We start from the raw sequence: 17,965 nt of genomic DNA, 5'->3' as shown, positions 1-17,965 counted from the left end.
AAAATAAAAACTCCCCACTTTTAGAGGAGAAAATATTTTCCCTAAAAATATACAAAATGTAAATCAACTTTACCACAGTGTAAGTGCCGAGCGCAGCGAGGCCATAGTCCTTCTACAAGCTATATCAAAATAAAACCAGCCGAGCGCAGCGAGGCATCCGACAAGAAACCCTGCCATAAAGGAAAGAAATCCGAGCGAAGCGAGGCATTACGTATCATAATTATTAATATCAATAAAGAAAAACTACGGGAAAAGTCCCGTTTAAGAAGTAGAAAGCCGAGCGAAGCGAGGCAAAACAATCTTAACCATCAATCCAAAACCTAGAGAGCCGAGCGGAGCGAGGCAAAACTGCTGAAACCAACATCCGAAAACCCGAAGAGCCGAGCGAAGCGAGGCAAAACAACCGAAACTATCATTCCGAGACTGGAGAGGAGCCGAGCGAAGCGAGGCTATACTACTTTAATCACCAACTGCCTGTTTAACTGGAGAGCCGAGCGCAGCGAGGCAAAACAATCCAAACCATCATACCACAAACATTGGAGAGCCGAGCGCAGCGAGGCAAAACATTTCAAAACATTATACCACAACCACTGAAGAGCCGAGCGAAGCGAGGCAATACAGCTTAAGTATAACCTAACCGTTAAAGAGGAGCCGAGCGAAGCGAGGCAAATCAATGCGAACCACCATACTGCAAACCCTGGAGAGCCGAGCGAAGCGAGGCAACACTACTCAAACCCTCGTCAACACAACTATATAACCTGAGAGCCGATTGTGGCTAAGAAATAACTTCAATGAATAAAAATTAAAGACAAAAGTGTAAGTTTGGCCGCGTTTATAGTTCCATACGTGTGCAACGAAAAACGTGAAAAGCTTAGTTCTATAATGTTAAAAAATGCAATTTATCCTACTTACTTTGTCTTAAACAGCAGACCCACATAAGAAAATAATGAATAAAAATCCTGTAAATTTCGTTTCTATGAAAAAGTTTATTTTCAGGACAGAGTAAACTAATAATCGACACGCTAGAAAAACGCGCGAATGGAGGTGACTCAGATTTATGAGGTGTTAAAGAACCCAATATTTGTACACAAAACGATGTCGGCTCGCTACTAGGTAATTGAAACCGAAAAATGACCATATAGATCAGTTTCTCTATCGTATTTGTGTGAGACAATCCGTAATTCATAATGAAAATAGTTTTCCCGGCAAATATTAACATTCCTGTGGAGTTTTTTTATGTAAAGCTAAATTCAAGAAATATCCGTTGTACAACCCGGGCAATGAATAAGTTCCACTCACAAAATGCCGACCCCATACGACCCCAATTTTTACAAAGATTTAATTTAAAATTGGAACCAAATATTACCGTTTTTAGTTGGTAATATCCTGACGCTCTGTTAAATGTACGTGAATGTTGCAGAAGACGGCACTAAGCTAGATTTTTCCGTTTAGCTTTTCTCAGTGGAACCTTTTCATTGCCCGGGAGTATACAACGGTTATTTCTTGAATTTGTAAGTTGTGAGTCTATTATGGCAGAGTCAATACCCATCCCTTACCAAATTTCATACTGAAATTGGATTTCAAGGGACAAATGGACCCCATAAAATATTCGATACGTTATAGTCAAGTGAATAACCGTATCTCACCAAAATTCATACTGAAAACCGTATCCCACCTAAAACAAAATCATCAGTAGTAATCAGTACCCCTGTTATAAAGAAATTCATAGTGAACACAGTTTTTAAGGCATAACAAAACGCAAGAAGTATTTGCTACGGTATGGTCAAGTCAATACCCTGCTGAAACCGAAATTCATATTGAAAACTGTATCCCCCCCTGAAACAAAATCATCAGTACCCCTTTTATAACGAAATTCATACTAAAAACAGCTTTTAATCCAAAACAAAACACAACAAAGACTTGCTACGTTTTGTTCAAGTCAATACCCTGCTGAAACCGAAATTCATACTGAAAACTAATCCCACCTGAAATAAAAATCATCAGTACCCCTTTAATAAAGACATTCATAGTGAAAACAGTTTTTAAGGCGTAACAAAACGCAAGAAATATTTGCTACGATATGTTCAAGTCAATACCCTGCTGAAACCGAACCAAAAGCATCAAAGCACCGCGCGGCTGCTTGCAGCCCGCGCCACAACGCGACCTCTAGTTATTATAATATATATAGCTGGATTACCACTGACTGATTCATTGACATGATTGTTCTCCCAGAAGGAGCCATTTTTTGATATGAAAATGTTTTAGGGAAATGTACAGGGTGCTCAAGTGAGTAGAGAAAAAATCCGAAATTTTAAAAAAAGTTGTAAAAAAAAAAAATTTTTTTTGCTCCTCTTTTTTGGTGACCATACATTTTTTCATATTTCGAGGGTGTATTTAAAATGTCTGACAGATTATAAAAAAAATATAAAAAAATAAAAAAACAAAATGGCGGCCGAGTTGCAGTGAAGCAAAGTTTAGGGCGTGTCAGACCCGACTTGAGGTGAATTGATCTCCCGGAAGGGTGGGAGGTGGGGGGATGCTGTTTTTTGTAAACGGTGAGGCACATGATGAAATTTAAGGGAAAATTCCAAAAAATGTTTTTTTTTCATTTGCGGGGGGAGGGGAGATTTTTTTATAAAAACGTGTTTTTTCGGGGATTTTCAAAGCATTATTTTATTGTGTTCGAGGCATTTGACAGGTTTGACTTGTATAGAGCGGTTGTGTAGTTTGACGAGTAGAGTTGCCATGTGAATGAATTTTCCCCATTTTTAGGGTAAATTTGGAGATTTTCCCCAAAAACATGAAAAGTAGAAATAGCCACTTTTTATTTTAAAATTTGATGCAGTTTTGTCGGCAAGACCCGTACTAATGACATTTGACCATTTTTATCACTTTCGACTGGCAACCCTGAGCGATAGCGGAGATTATATTTTTTCGGATTTTTTTACGTCGACCCAACTTGAGGTGAATTGATCTCCCAGAAGGGAGGCAGGTGGGGTGGTTTTTTTTTTTGCACACGGTCTATTGTATGGTGCAGTTTATGGGAAAATTCCGAAAAGTTGAAAAAACAAAATGGCAGACTGCTTTGGCGGCCATTTTGTAAAAGTGACTTTTTTTCACGATTTTTGATTGGTTTTTTCACATGTTTAGAGTGGTTGGGGAGATTTGTCTTGTACGGCGCATTTGTGTAGTCTGTTGGGTAGACTATACCAGCTAAATAAAAATTCCCCATTTTTAGGGAAAATTTTGAGATTTTCCCCAAAAACCTGAAAAATAGAAATAACCGTTTTGGATTTAAAAAAATGATGCAGTTTAGTCAGAAAGGCTCATACTAATGACATTTGACTATTTTTATCACTTTCGGCTGGCAACCCTGACAAATACGGGAGATTATATTTTTGAAAAAGTTCGACGTCGATTCAAGTTGAGGTGAATTGATCTCCCAGAAGGGGGGAAGGTGGGGTGATGTTTTTCTTTGTACATGGTTGGATATATGGTGAAATTCATGGGAAAATTCCGAAAACTGCAAAAATCAAAATGGCGGATGAAATGGCAGCCATTTTGTAAAAGAGAAATTTTAAATGTTTTTAGGCTATTTCACCTGTATTGAGTGGTCTGACAGTTTCGACTTGTAAAGCGCGTTTGTGTAGGTGAATGCATTTAGTTTTCTTATGAAATAAAAACACCCCATTTTTTGGGAAAAAACAAAATTACCCTAAAAACATGGGAAATTTTACATAAATATGCAATTTTATCGTTTTGTGATGGTCTGAGGGGATTCGAATGTATAGCGCGTTTATGAAGTTAAATGTATAGAATTTTAATTTAAAATAAAATCTCCCCACTTGTAGGGAAAAAAATCAAAATTTCCCTAATAACATGGGAAATTTTACATAAATATGCAATTTTATCCCTTTGCGATGGTCTGAGGGGTTATGAATGTATAGCGCGATTGTGTAGTTAAATGTAAAGAATTTTAATTTAAAATAAAAACTCCCCACTTTTAGGGAAAAAAATCAAAATTTCCCTAATAACATGGGAAATTTTACATAAATATGCAATTTTATCCCTTTGCGATGGTCTGAGGGGTTATGAATGTATAGCGCGATTGTGTAGTTAAATGTAAAGAATTTTAATTTAAAATAAAAACTCCCCACTTTTAGGGAAAAAAATCAAAATTTCCCTAAAAACATGGGAAATTTCACATAAATATGCAATTTTATCCCTTTGAGATGGTCTGAGGGGTTATGAATGTATAGCGCGAATGTGTAGTTACATGCATATAATTTAAATTTAAAATAAAAACTCCCCACTTTTAGGGAAAAAAATCAAAATTTTCCTAAAAACGTGGAAAAAATTACCAACATTAGCAATTTCATCCCTTTGAAGTGGTCCTACAGATTTATGGTATATGGCGCATTTGTGTAGATAAATACAAACAATTATTATTTAAAATAAAAACTCCCCACTTTTAAGGGAAAAAATATTTTCCGAAAAATCATACAAAATGTAAATCAACTTTACCACAGTTTAAGTGCCGAGGCATCCGACAAGTAACCCTGCCATAAAGAAAAGAAATCCGAGCGAAGCGAGGCTTTAGGTATCATAATTATTAATATCAATAAAAAAAACTACGGAAAAAGTCCCGTTTACGAAGTGGAAAGCCGAGCGACGCGAGGCAAAACAACCTAAACCATCAATACAAAACCTAGAGAGCCGAGCGGAGCGAGGCAAAACTACTGAAACCAACATCCGAAAACCCGACGAGCCGAGCGAAGCGAGGCTAAAGCACAATAAACAGCAAGTGCCTATGTAACTGCAGAGCCGAGCGAAGCGAGGCAAAACAACCGAGACTACCATTCCGAGACCTGGAGAGGAGCCGAGCGAAGCGAGGCTAAACTACTTTAATCACCAACTGCCTGTTTAACTGGAGAGCCGAGCGCAGCGAGGCAAAACAATCCAAACCATCATACCACAAACATTGGAGAGCCGAGCGCAGCGAGGCAAAACATTTCAAAACATCATACCACAACCATTGAAGAGCCGAGCGAAGCGAGGCAATACAGCTTAAGTATAACCTAACCGTAAAAGAGGAGCCGAGCGAAGCGAGGCAAATCAATGCGAACCCCCATACTGCAAACCTTGGAGAGCCGAGCGAAGCGAGGCAACACTACTCAAACCCTCGTCAACACAACTATATAACCTGAGAGCCGATTGTGGCTAAGAAATAACTTGAATGAATAAAAAAGAAAGACAAAGTGTAAGTTTGGCCGCGTTTATAGTGTACGTGTGCAACCAATTATGAATTAAATTTAAGAAAAGCATAGTTCTATAATGTTAAAATACGCACTTTATACTACTTACTTTGTCTTAAACAGCAAACCCACATAAGAAATTAATGAATAAAAAATAGCCTGTAAATTTCGTTGCTGTGAAAAAGTTTCTTTTCAGGACAGAATAAACTAATAATCGAGACGCTAGAAAAACGCGCGAATGGTAACGCCAATATTTGTACACAAAACGATGTTCGCTCGCTACTAGGTAAAGTTTACGAAACCAAAAAATGTCCATATAGATCAGTTTCTCTACCGTATTTGTGTGAGACAATCCGTAATTTAAAAATAGTTTTCACGGCAAAGTTTTAAAAAACTCTACAGGAATTGGGGTCGTATGGGGTCAGCATTTTGTGAGTGGAACTTATTGATTGCCCGGGAGTGTACAACGAATATTTCTTGAATTTGTAAGTTGTGAGTGTATTATGAGAAAATCAATACCCATCTACTACCAAATTTCATACTGAAATTAGATTTCAAGGGAAAACTAAACCCCATAAAATATTCGATACGTTATAGTCAAGTGAATAACCGTATCTCACCAAAATTCATACTGAAAACCGTATCACACCTAAAACAAAATCATCAGTACCCCTTTAATGAAGAAATTCATAGTAAAAGCAGTTTATAAGGCATAACAAAACGCAACAAGGATTTGCTACGGAATGTTCACGTCAATACCCTGCTGAAATCGAAATTCATACTGAAAACTGTAACCCCCCCTGAAATAAAATCATCAGTACCCCTTTTATAACGAAATTCATACTGAAAACAGTTTTTAATCCAAAACAAAACACAACAAAGACTTGCTACGGTTTGTTCAAGTCAATACCCTGCTGAAACCGAAATTCATACTGAAAACTAATCCCACCTGAAATAAAATCATCAGTACCCCTTTAATAAAGACATTCATAGTGAAAACAGTTTTTAATCCAAAACAAAACACAACAAAGACTTGCTACGGTTTGTTCAAGACAATACCTTGCTGAAACCGAAATTCATACTGAAAACTAATCCCACCTGAAACAAAATCATCAGTAGGTACCCCTTTAATAAAAAAAAAACATAGTGAATACAGTTTTTAACGCATAACAAAACGCAAGAAAGATTTGCTACGGTATATTCAAGTCAATACCCTGCTGAAACTGAAATTCATACTGAAAACATTTTCGCACCCAAACCAGAAGCATCAAAGCACCGCGCGGCTGCTTGCAGCCCGCGCCACAACGCGACCTCTAGTTATAATATATAAAGCTGGATTACCACTGACTGATTGACATAGTAGTTCTCCCAGAAGGAGACATTTTTTGATATAAAAATGTTTTAGGGAAATGTACAGGGTGCTCGGGTGAGTAGAGAAAAAATCCGAAATTTTAAAAAAAGTTGTAAAAAAAAAAAATTTTTTTTGTTCCTCTTTTTTGGTGACCATACATTTTTTTATATTTCGAGGGTGTATTAAGAGTGTCTGACAGATTATAAAAAAAATATAAAAAAATAAAAAAACAAAATGGCGGCCGAGTTGCAGTGAAGCAAAGTTTAGGGCGTGTCAGACCCGACTTGAGGTGAATTGATCTCCCGGAAGGGGGGGAGGTGGGGGGATGGTGTTTTTTGTAAACGGTGGGGCACATGATGAAATTTATGGGAAAATTCCAAAAAATGATTTTTTTTTAATTGCGGGGGGAGGGGAGATTTTTTTATAAAAACGTGTTTTTTCGGGGATTTTCAAAGCATTTTTTTATTGTGTTGGGGGCATTTGACAAGTTTGACTTGTATAGAGCGGTTGTGTAGTTTGACGAGTAGAGTTGCCATGTGAAAGAATTTTCCCCATTTTTAGGGTAAATTTCGAGATTTTCCCCAAAAACATGAAAAGTAGAAATAACAACTTTTTATTTTAAAATTTGATGCAGTTTTGTCGGAAAGACTCGTACTAATGACATTTGACCATTTTTATTACTTTCGACTGGCAACCCTGGGCGATAGGCGAGATTATATTTTTTCCGATTTTTTTACGTCGACCCAACTTGAGGTGAATTGATCTCCCAGAAGGGAGGCAGGTGGGGTGATGATTTTTTTTGTACACGGTCTGTTGTATGGTGCAATTAATGGCAAAATTCCGAAAAATTGAAAAAACAAAATGGCGGACTGCTTTGGCGGCCATTTTGTAAATGTGACTTTTTTTCACGATTTTTGATTGGATTTTTCACATGTTTAGAGTGGTTGGGGAGATTTGTCTTGTATAGTGCATTTGTGTAGTTTGTAAGGTAGACTATACCAGTTAAATAAAAAATCCCCATTTTTAGGGAAAATTTTGAGATTTTCCCCAAAAACATAAAAAATTGAAATAACCGTTTTGGATTTTAAAAAATGATGCAGTTAAGTCAGAAAGGCTCATACTAATGACATTTGACTATTTTTATCATTTTCGGCTGGCAACCCTGAGAAATACGGGAGATTATAGTTTTGAAAAAGTTCGACGTCGATTCAAGTTGAGGTGAATTGATCTCCCAGAAGGGGGGGAGGTGAGGTGATGTTTTTCTTTGTACATGGTTGGATATATGGTGAAATTCATGGGAAAATTACGAAAACTGCAAAAATCAAAATGGCAGATGAAGTGGCAGCCATTTTGTAAAAGAGAAATTTTACATGTTTTCAAGGCTGTTTCACCTGTATTGAGTGGTCTGACAGTTTTGACTTGTAGAGCGCGTTTGTGTAGGTGGATGCATTTAGTGTGCTTATGAAATAAAAACTCCCCATTTTTATGGAAAAAAACAAAATTTCCCTAAAAACATGAGAAATTATACATAAATATGCAATTTTATCGTTTTGTGATGGTCTGAGGAGATTCGAATGTATGGCGCGTTTGTGTAGTTAAATGCACAGATTTTTAATTAATATTAAAAAAACTCCCCACTTATAGAAAAAAAACCAAAATTTCCTAAAAACATGGGAAAATTTACATAAATATGCAATTTTGTCGTTTTGTGATGGTCTGAGGAGATTCAAATGTATGGCGCGTTTGTGAAGTTAAATGCATAGATTTTTAATTAATAATAAAAAACTCCCCACTTAAAGAAAAAAAACCAAAATTTCCTAAAAACATGGGAAAATTTACATAAATATGCAATTTTGTCGTTTTGTGATGGTCTGAGGAGATTCGAATGTATGGCGCGTTTGTGTAGTTAAATGCATAGATTTTTAATTAATAATAAAAACTCCCCACTTATAGAAAAAAAAACAACATTTCCCTAAAAATATGGGAAAATTTACATAAATATGCAATTTTATCCCTTTGAGATAGTCTAAGGGGTTACAAATGTATAGCGCGTTTGTGTAGTTAAATGCATTCTATTTTAATTTTAAATAAAAACTCCCCACTTAAAGGGAAAAAAACCAATTTTCCCTAAAAACGTAGAAAAAATTACCAACATTAGCAATTTTACCCCGTTGAAGTGGTCAGACAGATTTATGGTATATGGCGCATTTGTGTAGATAAATACAAACAATAATTATTTAAAATAAAAACTCCCCACTTGTAGGGAAAAAATCAATATTTCCCTAAAAACGTATAAAAAATTACCAACATTAGCAATTTCACCTCTTTGAAGTGGTCAGACAGATTTATGGTATACTAGCTGTTACCGCGAGCTTCGCTTCGCCTTAAAAAGTTTTTCCGTGGGAATTCCGGGATAAAAAGTAGCCTATGTTTTTTCCCAGGGTCTAGACCGTATGTATACCAAATTTCATTCAAATCCGTTCAGTAGTTTTGGCGTGAAAGAGTAACAGACAGACAGACAGACAGACAGACAGACAGACAGACACAGTTACTTTCGCATTTATAATATTAGTTAGGATGGCGTATTTGTGAAGATAAATACAAACAATTATTATTTAAAATAAAAACTCCCCACTTTTAGTGGATAAAATATTTTCTCTAAAAACATACAAAATGTAAATCAACTTTACCACAGATTAAGTGCCGAGCGCAGCGAGGCCATAGTCCTCCTACAAGCTATACCAAAATAAAACCAGCCGAGTGCAGCGAGGCATCCGATCAACAAGTAACCCTGCCATAAAGAAAAGAAATCCGAGCGAAGCGAGGCATTACGTAGCATAATTATTATTATTATCAATAAAGACAAACTACGGGAAAAGTCCCGTTTAAGAAGTGGAAAGCCGAGCGAAGCGAGGCAAAACAACCTAAACCATCAATTCAAAACCTAGAGAGCCGAGCGGAGCGAGGCAAAACTACTGAAATCAACATCCGGAAACCCGATGAGCCGAGCGAAGCGAGGCTTAAGCGCAATAAACAGCAAGTGCCTATGTAACTGCAAAGCCGAACGAAGCGAGGAAAAACAACCGAAATTATCATTCCGAGACCTAGAGAGGAGCCGAGCGAAGCGAGGCTAAACTACTTTAATCACCAACTGCCAGTTTGACTGGAGAGCCGAGCGCAGCGAGGCAAAACAATCCAAACCATCATACCTCAAACCTTGGTGAGCCGAGCGCAGCGAGGCAAAACATTTCAAAACATCATACCACAACCACTGAAGAGCCGAGCGCAGCGAGGCAATACAACTTAAGTATAACCTTACCGTAAAAGAGGAGCCAAGCCAAGCGAGGCAAAACAATGCGAACCACCATACTTCAAATCCTGGAGAGCCGAGCGAAGCGAGGCAACACTACTCAAACCCTCGTCAACACAACTATATAACCTGAGAGCCGATTGTGACTAAGAAATATCTTGAATTAATAAAAAAAAAAGACAAAGTGTATGTTTGGGCGTTTATAGCTCCAATTATGGATTAAATTGAAGTAAAACATAGTTCTGTAAAAATAGTCTTAAACAGCAAACCCACGTAAGAAATTAATGAATAAAAAAAAAGCCTGTGTATTTCTTTTCTATGAAAAAATTTCTCTTCAGGACAGAGTAAACTAATAATCGAGATGCTAGAAAAACGCGCGAATGGGGGTGACTCAGACTTATGAGGTATTAAAAAACCAAATATTTGTACACAAAACGATGTCGGCTCGATACTAGGTAAAGTTTACGAAACCAATTTTTTTTCATATAGATTAGTTTCTCTACCGTATTTGTGTGAGACAATCCGTAACAGGAACCAATTTTTTTGAGTACGAGTACGGGATGGAGTGTTGGGATATGATCCGAATATTTGGATGCGTCTTTGACTTGAACACCAGAAAGATCCGCTACGTCATTGTAAAGTATACCTACCTGAATTTTCCTACTGGTATTTTTAAGTCGAAATGAATACCACTAAAGTAATTATAATAGCAACATTTCATAATAAGAAAATCATAAGCATAAAGCCATAAGTATTCTTCACTCAAATTTGAATACAAAGGAAAACGCCAGAAATTCGGTATATTATAAGTAAAGCCAGCTGACCGATTATTATACTTAAAAAACTGTTTTGAAAACAAAAACAAAAGCATCAATACCGACATGATATCGAAATTCATAATGAAAATAGTTTTTAAGGCCTTACAAAACGCAAGAAAGATTTGCTACAGTTTGTTCAAGTCAATACCCTGCTGAAACCAATATTCATACTGAAAACGTATAACTACCTACCTAGAACAAAATCATCAGTAGGTACCCCTTTAATATAGAAATTCATAGTGAAAACAGTTTTGAAGGCATAACAAAACGCAAGAAAGATTTGCTACGGTATGTTCAAGTCAATAGCTTGCTGAAACTGAAATTCATACTAAAAACTGTTTCCCACGTCAAACAAAATCGTTGGTACCCCTTTAATTTAAAAAAATCATAGTGAACACAGTTTTTAAGGCGTAACAAAACGCAAGAAAGATTTGCTACGGTATATTCAAGCCAATGCCATGCTGAAATGGAAATTCATACTGAAAACAGACACCCACCTAAACCGAAAGTATTAAAGCACCGCGCGGCTGCTTGCAGCCCGCGCCACAACGCGACCTCTAGTTATTATTATAATATATAAAGCTGGATTACCACTGACTGACTGATTGACATAGTAGTTCTCCCAGAAGGAGCCATTTTTTGATATAATAATGTTTTAGGGAAATGTACAGGGTGCTCGGGTGAGTAGAGAAAAAATCCGACTTTTTAAAAAAAGTTGTAAAAAAAAATAAATTTTTTTGTTCCTCTTTTTTGGTGACCATACATTTTTTAATATTTTGAGGGTGTATTTAGAATGTCTGACAGATTATAAAAAAAATATAAAAAAATGAAAAAACAAAATGGCGGCCGAGTTGCAGTGAAGCAAAGTTTAGGGCGTGTCAGACCCGACTTGAGGTGAATTGATCTCCCGGAAGGGGGGGAGGTGGGGGGATGCTGTTTTTCGTAAACGATGAGGCATATGATGAAATTTAAGGGAAAATTCCAAAAAATGATTTTTTTTTTATTGCGCGGGGAGGGGAGATTTTTTTATAAAAACGTGTTTTTTCGGGGATTTTCAAAGCATTTTTTTATTGTGTTCGAGGCATTTGACAGGTTTGACTTGTATGGAGCGGTTGCGTAGTTTGACGAGTAGAGTTGCCATGTGAAAAAAATTTCCCCATTTTTAGGGTAAATTTTGAGATTTTCCCCAAAAACATGAAAAGTAGAAATGGCCACTTTTAATTTTAAAATTTGATGCAGTTTTGTCGGAAAGACCCGTACTAATGACATTTGACCATTTTTATTACTTTAGACTGGCAACCCTGGGCGATAGGCGAGATTATATTTTTTCGGATTTTTTTACGTCGACCCAACTTGAGGTGAATTGATCTCCCAGAAGGGAGGCAGGTGGGGTGATGATTTTTTTTGTACACGGTCTGAAGTATGGTGCAGTTTATGGGAAAATTCCGAAAAGTTGAAAAAACAAAATGGCGGACTGCTTTGGCGGCCATTTTGTAAAAGTGACTTTTTTTCGCGATTTTTGATTGGTTTTTTCACATGTTTAGAGTGGTTGGGGAGATTTTTCTTGTATGGTCCATTTGTGTATTTTGTAGGGTAGACTATACCAGTTAAATAAAATTTCCCCATTTTTAGGGAAAATTTTGAGATTTTCCCCAAAAACCTGAAAAATAGAAATAACCGTTTTGGATTTAAAAAAATGATGCAGTTTAGTCAGAAAAGCTCATACTAATGACATTTGACTATTTTTATCATTTTCGGCTGGCAACCCTGAGAAATACGGGAGATTATATTTTTGAAAAAGTTCGACGTCGATTCAAGTTGAGGTGAATTGATCTCCCAGAAGGGGGGAAGGTGGGGTGATGTTTTTCTTTGTACATGGTCGGATATATGGTTAAATTCATGGGAAAATTCCTAAAACTACAAAAATCAACATGGCGGATGAAGTGGCAGCCATTTTGTAAAAGAGAAATTTTACATGTTTTAAGGCTATTTCACCTGTATTGAGTGGTCTGACAGTTTTGACTTGTAGAGCGCGTTTGTGTAGGTGGATGCATTTAGTTTTATTATGAAATAAAAACTCCCCATTTTTAGGGAAAAAAACAAAATATCCCTAAAAACATGAGAAATTATACATAAATATGCAATTTTATCACTCTGAGATTGTCTGAGGGGTTTCGAATGTATAGCGTGTTTGTGTAGTTAAATACATACAATTTTAATTTAAAATAAAAACTCCCCACTTGTAGGGAAAAAAATCCAAATTTCCCTAAAAACATGGGAAAATTCACATAAATATGCAATTTTATCACTTTGAGATGGTCTGAGGGGTTTTGAATGTATAGCGTGTTTGTGCAGTTAAATGCATACAATTTTAATTTAAAATAAAAACTCCCCACTTATGGGGAAAAAAATCAAAATTTCCCTAAAAACGTATAAAAAATTGCCAACATTAGCAATTTCACCCCGTTGAAGTGGTCAGACAGATTTATGGTATATGGCGCATTTGTGTAGATAAATACAAACAATAATTATTTAAAATAAAAACTCCCCACTTGTAGGGAAAAAAATCAAAATTTCCCTAAAAACGTACAAAAAATTACCAACATTAGCAATTTCACCCCGTTGAAGTGGTCAGACAGATTTATGGTATATGGCGAATTTGTGTAGATAAATACAAACAATAATTATTTAAAATAAAAACTCCCCACTTGTAGGGAAAAAATCAAAATTTCCCTAAAACATAGAAAAAATTACCAACATTAGCAATTTCACCCCTTTGAAGTGGTCAGACAGATTTGTGGTAAGTATATGGCGCATTTGTGAAGATAAATACAAAGAATTATTTTTTAAAATAAAAACTCCCCAGTTTTAGAGGAAAAAATATTTTCCCTAAAAATATACAAAATGTCAATCAACTTTACCACAGTGTAAGTGCCGAGCGCAGCGAGGCCATAGTCCTTCTACAAGCTATACCAAAATAAAACCAGCCCAGCGCAGCGAGGCATCCCACAAGTAACCCTGCCATAAAGGCAAGAAATCCGAGCGAAGCGAGGCATTATGTATCATAATTATCAATATTAATAAAGAAAAACTACGAGAAAAGTCCCGTTTAAGAAGTGGAAAGCCGAGCGAAGCGAGGCAAAGCAACCTAAACCATCAATCCAAAACCTAGAGAGCCGAGCGGAGCGAGGCAAAACTACTGAAACCAACATCCGAAAACCCGAAGAGCCGAGCGAAGCGAGGCTAAAGTACAATAAACAGCAAGTGCCTATGTAACTGCAGAGCCGAGCGAAGCGAGGCAGAACAACCGAGACTACCATTCCGAGACCTGGAGAGGAGCCGAGCGCAGCGAGGCAAAACAATCCAAACCACTATACCTCAAACCTTGGAGAGCCGAGCGTAACGAGGCAAAACATTTCAAAACATTATACCACAACAACTGAAGAGCCGAGCGCAGCGAGGCAATACAACTTAAGTATTACCTTACCGTAAAAGCGAGGCAAAACATTCCAACTATCATACCACGAACCTTGGAGAGCCGACCGCAGCGAGGCAAAACATTTCAAAACATCACACCACAACCACTGTAGAGCCGAGCGCAGCGAGGCAATACAACTTAAGTATAACCTTACCGTAAAAGATGAGCCGAGCGAAGCGAGGCAAAACAATGCGAACCACCATACTTCAAACCCTGGAGAGCAGAGCGAAGCGAGGCAAGACTACTCAAACTCTCGTCAACACAACTATATAAGCTGAGAGCCGATTGTGGCTAAGAAATAACATGAATGAATAAAAAAGAAAGACAAAGTGTTACTCGTAGTTTGGGCGCGTTTATAGTTCCATATACGTGTGCAACCAATTATGGATTAAATTTAAGTAAAGCATTATTCTATAATGTTAAAAAACGCTCTTTATCCTACTTACTTACTGTGTCTTAAACAGCAAACCCACGTAAGAAATTCATGTAAGTATCAAAAAAGCCTGTAAATTTCATTGCTATGAAAAAGTTTATCTTCAGGACAGAGTAAACTAATAATCGAGAAGCTAGAAAAACGCGCAAATGGAGGTGACTCAGATTTTTTAAGAGGTGTTAAAGAACCCAATATTTCTACACAAAACTATGTCGGTAAGTTAACGAAAGTAAGTAAGAAAAGTTTACGAAACCATAAAATGTCAATATAGATCAGTTTCTCTACCGTATTTGTGTGACACAATCCGTAATTCACCATGAAAATAGTTTTCAAGGCAAATGTTAACATTCCTGTGGAGTTTTTTTTTGTGTAAAGCCAATTGCCAGAAATATCCGTTGTATTATGGCAAAGTCAATACCCATCTGTTACCAAATCTCATACTGAAATATTTTTTCAGCTACGTTAAATGCTTCCATATCTACCTATACATTATACCTACCTATATTCATACTGAAATTAGATTTGAAGGGAAAACAAAACCCCATGAAATGTTCGATACGTTATGGTCAATTTAATAACCGTATCTTACAAAAATTCATACTGAAAACTTTATCCCACCTGAAACAAAATCATCAGGTACCCCTTTTAAAACGAAATTTATACTGAAAGAACGGTTTTTAATCCAAAACAAAACACAACAAAGACTTGCTACGGTTTGTTCAAGTCAATACCCTGCTGAAACCGAAATTCATACTGAAAACTAATCCCACCTGAAATAAAATCATCAGTACCCCTTTAATAAAGACATTCATATTGAAAAAACAGTTTTTAAGGCGTAACAAAACGCAAGAAAGATTGGTTACGATATGTTCAAGTCAATACCCTGCTGAAACCGAAACAAACGCATCATAGCCCCGCGCGGCTGCTTGCAGCCCGCGCCACAACGCAACCTCTAGTTATTATAATATATAAAGCTGGATTACCACTCACTGATTCATTGACATAGTAGTTCTCCCAGAAGGAGCCATTTTTTGATATGAAAATGTTTTAGGGAAATGTACAGGGTGCTCGGGTGAGTAGAGAAAAAATCCGACATTTTAAAAAAAGTTGTAAAAAAAAAAAATTTTTTTTGCTCCTCTTTTTTGGTGACCATACATTTTTTTATATTTCGAGGGTGTTTTCGGAATGTCTGACAGATTATAAAAAAAATATAAAAAAATAAAAAAACAAAATGGCGGCCGAGTTGTAGTGAGGTAAAGTTTAGGGCGTGTCAGACCCGACTTGAGGTTAATTGATCTCCCGGAAGGGGGAGAGGTGGGGGGATGGTGTTTTTTGTAAACGGTGGGGCACATGATGAAATTTAAAGGAAAATTCCAAAAAATGATTTTTTTTTAATTGCGGGGGGAGGGGAGATTTTTTTATAAAAACGTGTTTTTTCGGGGATTTTCAAAGCATTTTTTTATTGTGTTCGAGGCATTTGACAGGTTTGACTTGTATGGAGCGGTTGTGTAGTTTGACGAGTAGAGTTGCCATGTGAAAAAAATTTCCCCATTTTTAGGGTAAATTTCGAGATTTTCCCCAAAAACATGAAAAGTAGAAATGGCCACTTTTGATTTTAAAATTTGATGCAGTTTTGTCGGCAAGACCCGTACTAATGACATTTGACCATTTTTATTACTTTCGACTGGCAACCCTGCGCGATAGGCGAGATTATATTTTTTCGGATTTTTTTACGTCGACCCAACTTGAGGTGAATTGATCTCCCAGAAGGGAGGCAGGTGGGGTGATGATTTTTTTTGGACACGGTCTGTTGTATGGTGCAGTTTATGGGAAAATTCCAAAAAGTTGAAAAAACAAAATGGCGGATTGCTTTGGCGGCCATTTTGTAAAAGTGACTTTTTTTCACGATTTTTGATTGGTTTTTTCACATGTTTAGAGTGGTTGGGGAGATTCGTCTTGTATAGCGCATTTGTGTAGTTTGTTGGGTAGACTATACCAGTTAAATAAAATTTCCCCATTTTTAGGGAAAATTTTGAGATTTTCCCCAAAAACCTGAAAAATAGAAATAACCGTTTTGGATTTAAAAAAATGATGCAGTTTAGTCAGAAAGGCTCATACTAATGACATTTGACTATTTTTATCACTTTCGTCTGGCAACTCTGAGAAATACGGGAGATTATATTTTTGAAAAAGTTCGACGTCGATTCAAGTTGAGGTGAATTGATCTCCCAGAAGGGGGGAAGGTGGGGTGATGTTTTTCTTTGTACATGGTTGGATATATGGTGAAATTCATGGGAAAATTCCCAAAAGTGCAAAAATCAAAATGGCGGATGAGGTGGCAGCCATTTTGTAAAAGAGAAATTTTACATGTTTTAAGGCTATTTGACCTGTATTGAGTGGTCTGATAGTTTTGACTTGTAGGGCGCGTTTGTGTAGGTGGATGCATTTAGTTTTCTTATGAAATAAAAACTCCCCATTTTTAGGGAAAAAAACAAAATTTCCCTAAAAACATGAGAAATTATACATAAATATGCAATTTTATCGTTTTGTGATGGTCTGAGGAGATTCGAATGTATGGCGCGTTTGTGTAGTTAAATGCATAGATTTTTAATTAATAATAAAAAACTCCCCACTTATAGAAAAAAAAACAAAATTTCTCTAAAAACATGGGAAAATTTACATAAATATGCAATTTTGTCGTTTTGTGATGGTCTGAGGAGATTCAAATGTATGGCGCGTTTGTGTAGTTAAATGCATAGATTTTTAATTAATAATAAAAAACTCCCCACTTAAAGAAAAAAAAACAAAATTTCTCTAAAAACATGGGAAAATTTACATAAATATGCAATTTTGTCGTTTTGTGATGGTCTGAGGAGATTCGAATGTATGGCGCGTTTGTGTAGTTAAATGCATAAATTTTTTATTAATAATAAAAAACTCCCCACTTAAAGAAAAAAAAACAAAATTTCCCTAAAAACATGGGAAAATTTACATAAATATGCAATTTTATCGTTTTGTGATGGTCTGAGGGGATTCTAATGTATGGCGTGTTTGTGTAGTTAAATGCATACAATTTTAATTTAAAATAAAAACTCCCCACTTATGGGGAAAAAAACAAAATTTCCCTAAAAACGTATAAAAAATTACCAACATTAGCAATTTCACCCCGTTGAAGTGGTCAGACAGATTTATGGTATATGGCGCATTTGTGTAAATAAATACAAACAATAATTATTTAAAATAAAAACTCCCCACTTATAGGGAAAAAATCAAAATTTCCCTAAAAGCGTACAAAAAATTACCAACATTAGCAATTTCAC

At 36.4% G+C, this 17,965-nt stretch overlaps 1 long non-coding RNA gene across 1 annotated transcript; it reads left to right on the top strand.

Annotated features, from left to right (window-relative positions):
- Positions 1-347: 347 nt before the first annotated feature.
- On the top strand, positions 348-5,622 carry LOC125488821. Its single transcript, XR_007266516.1, has 2 exons — positions 348-1,113; positions 5,542-5,622. It is a non-coding gene; the product is annotated as an uncharacterized LOC125488821 (long non-coding RNA).
- Positions 5,623-17,965: the final 12,343 nt, after the last annotated feature.

Source organism: Plutella xylostella, chromosome 7 (assembly GCF_932276165.1).
Source record: "Plutella xylostella chromosome 7, ilPluXylo3.1, whole genome shotgun sequence".
NCBI lineage: Eukaryota > Metazoa > Arthropoda > Insecta > Lepidoptera > Plutellidae > Plutella > Plutella xylostella.
Note: the sequence above shows the minus strand (reverse complement) of the source record. Positions and strands in the feature narration are given on the sequence as shown.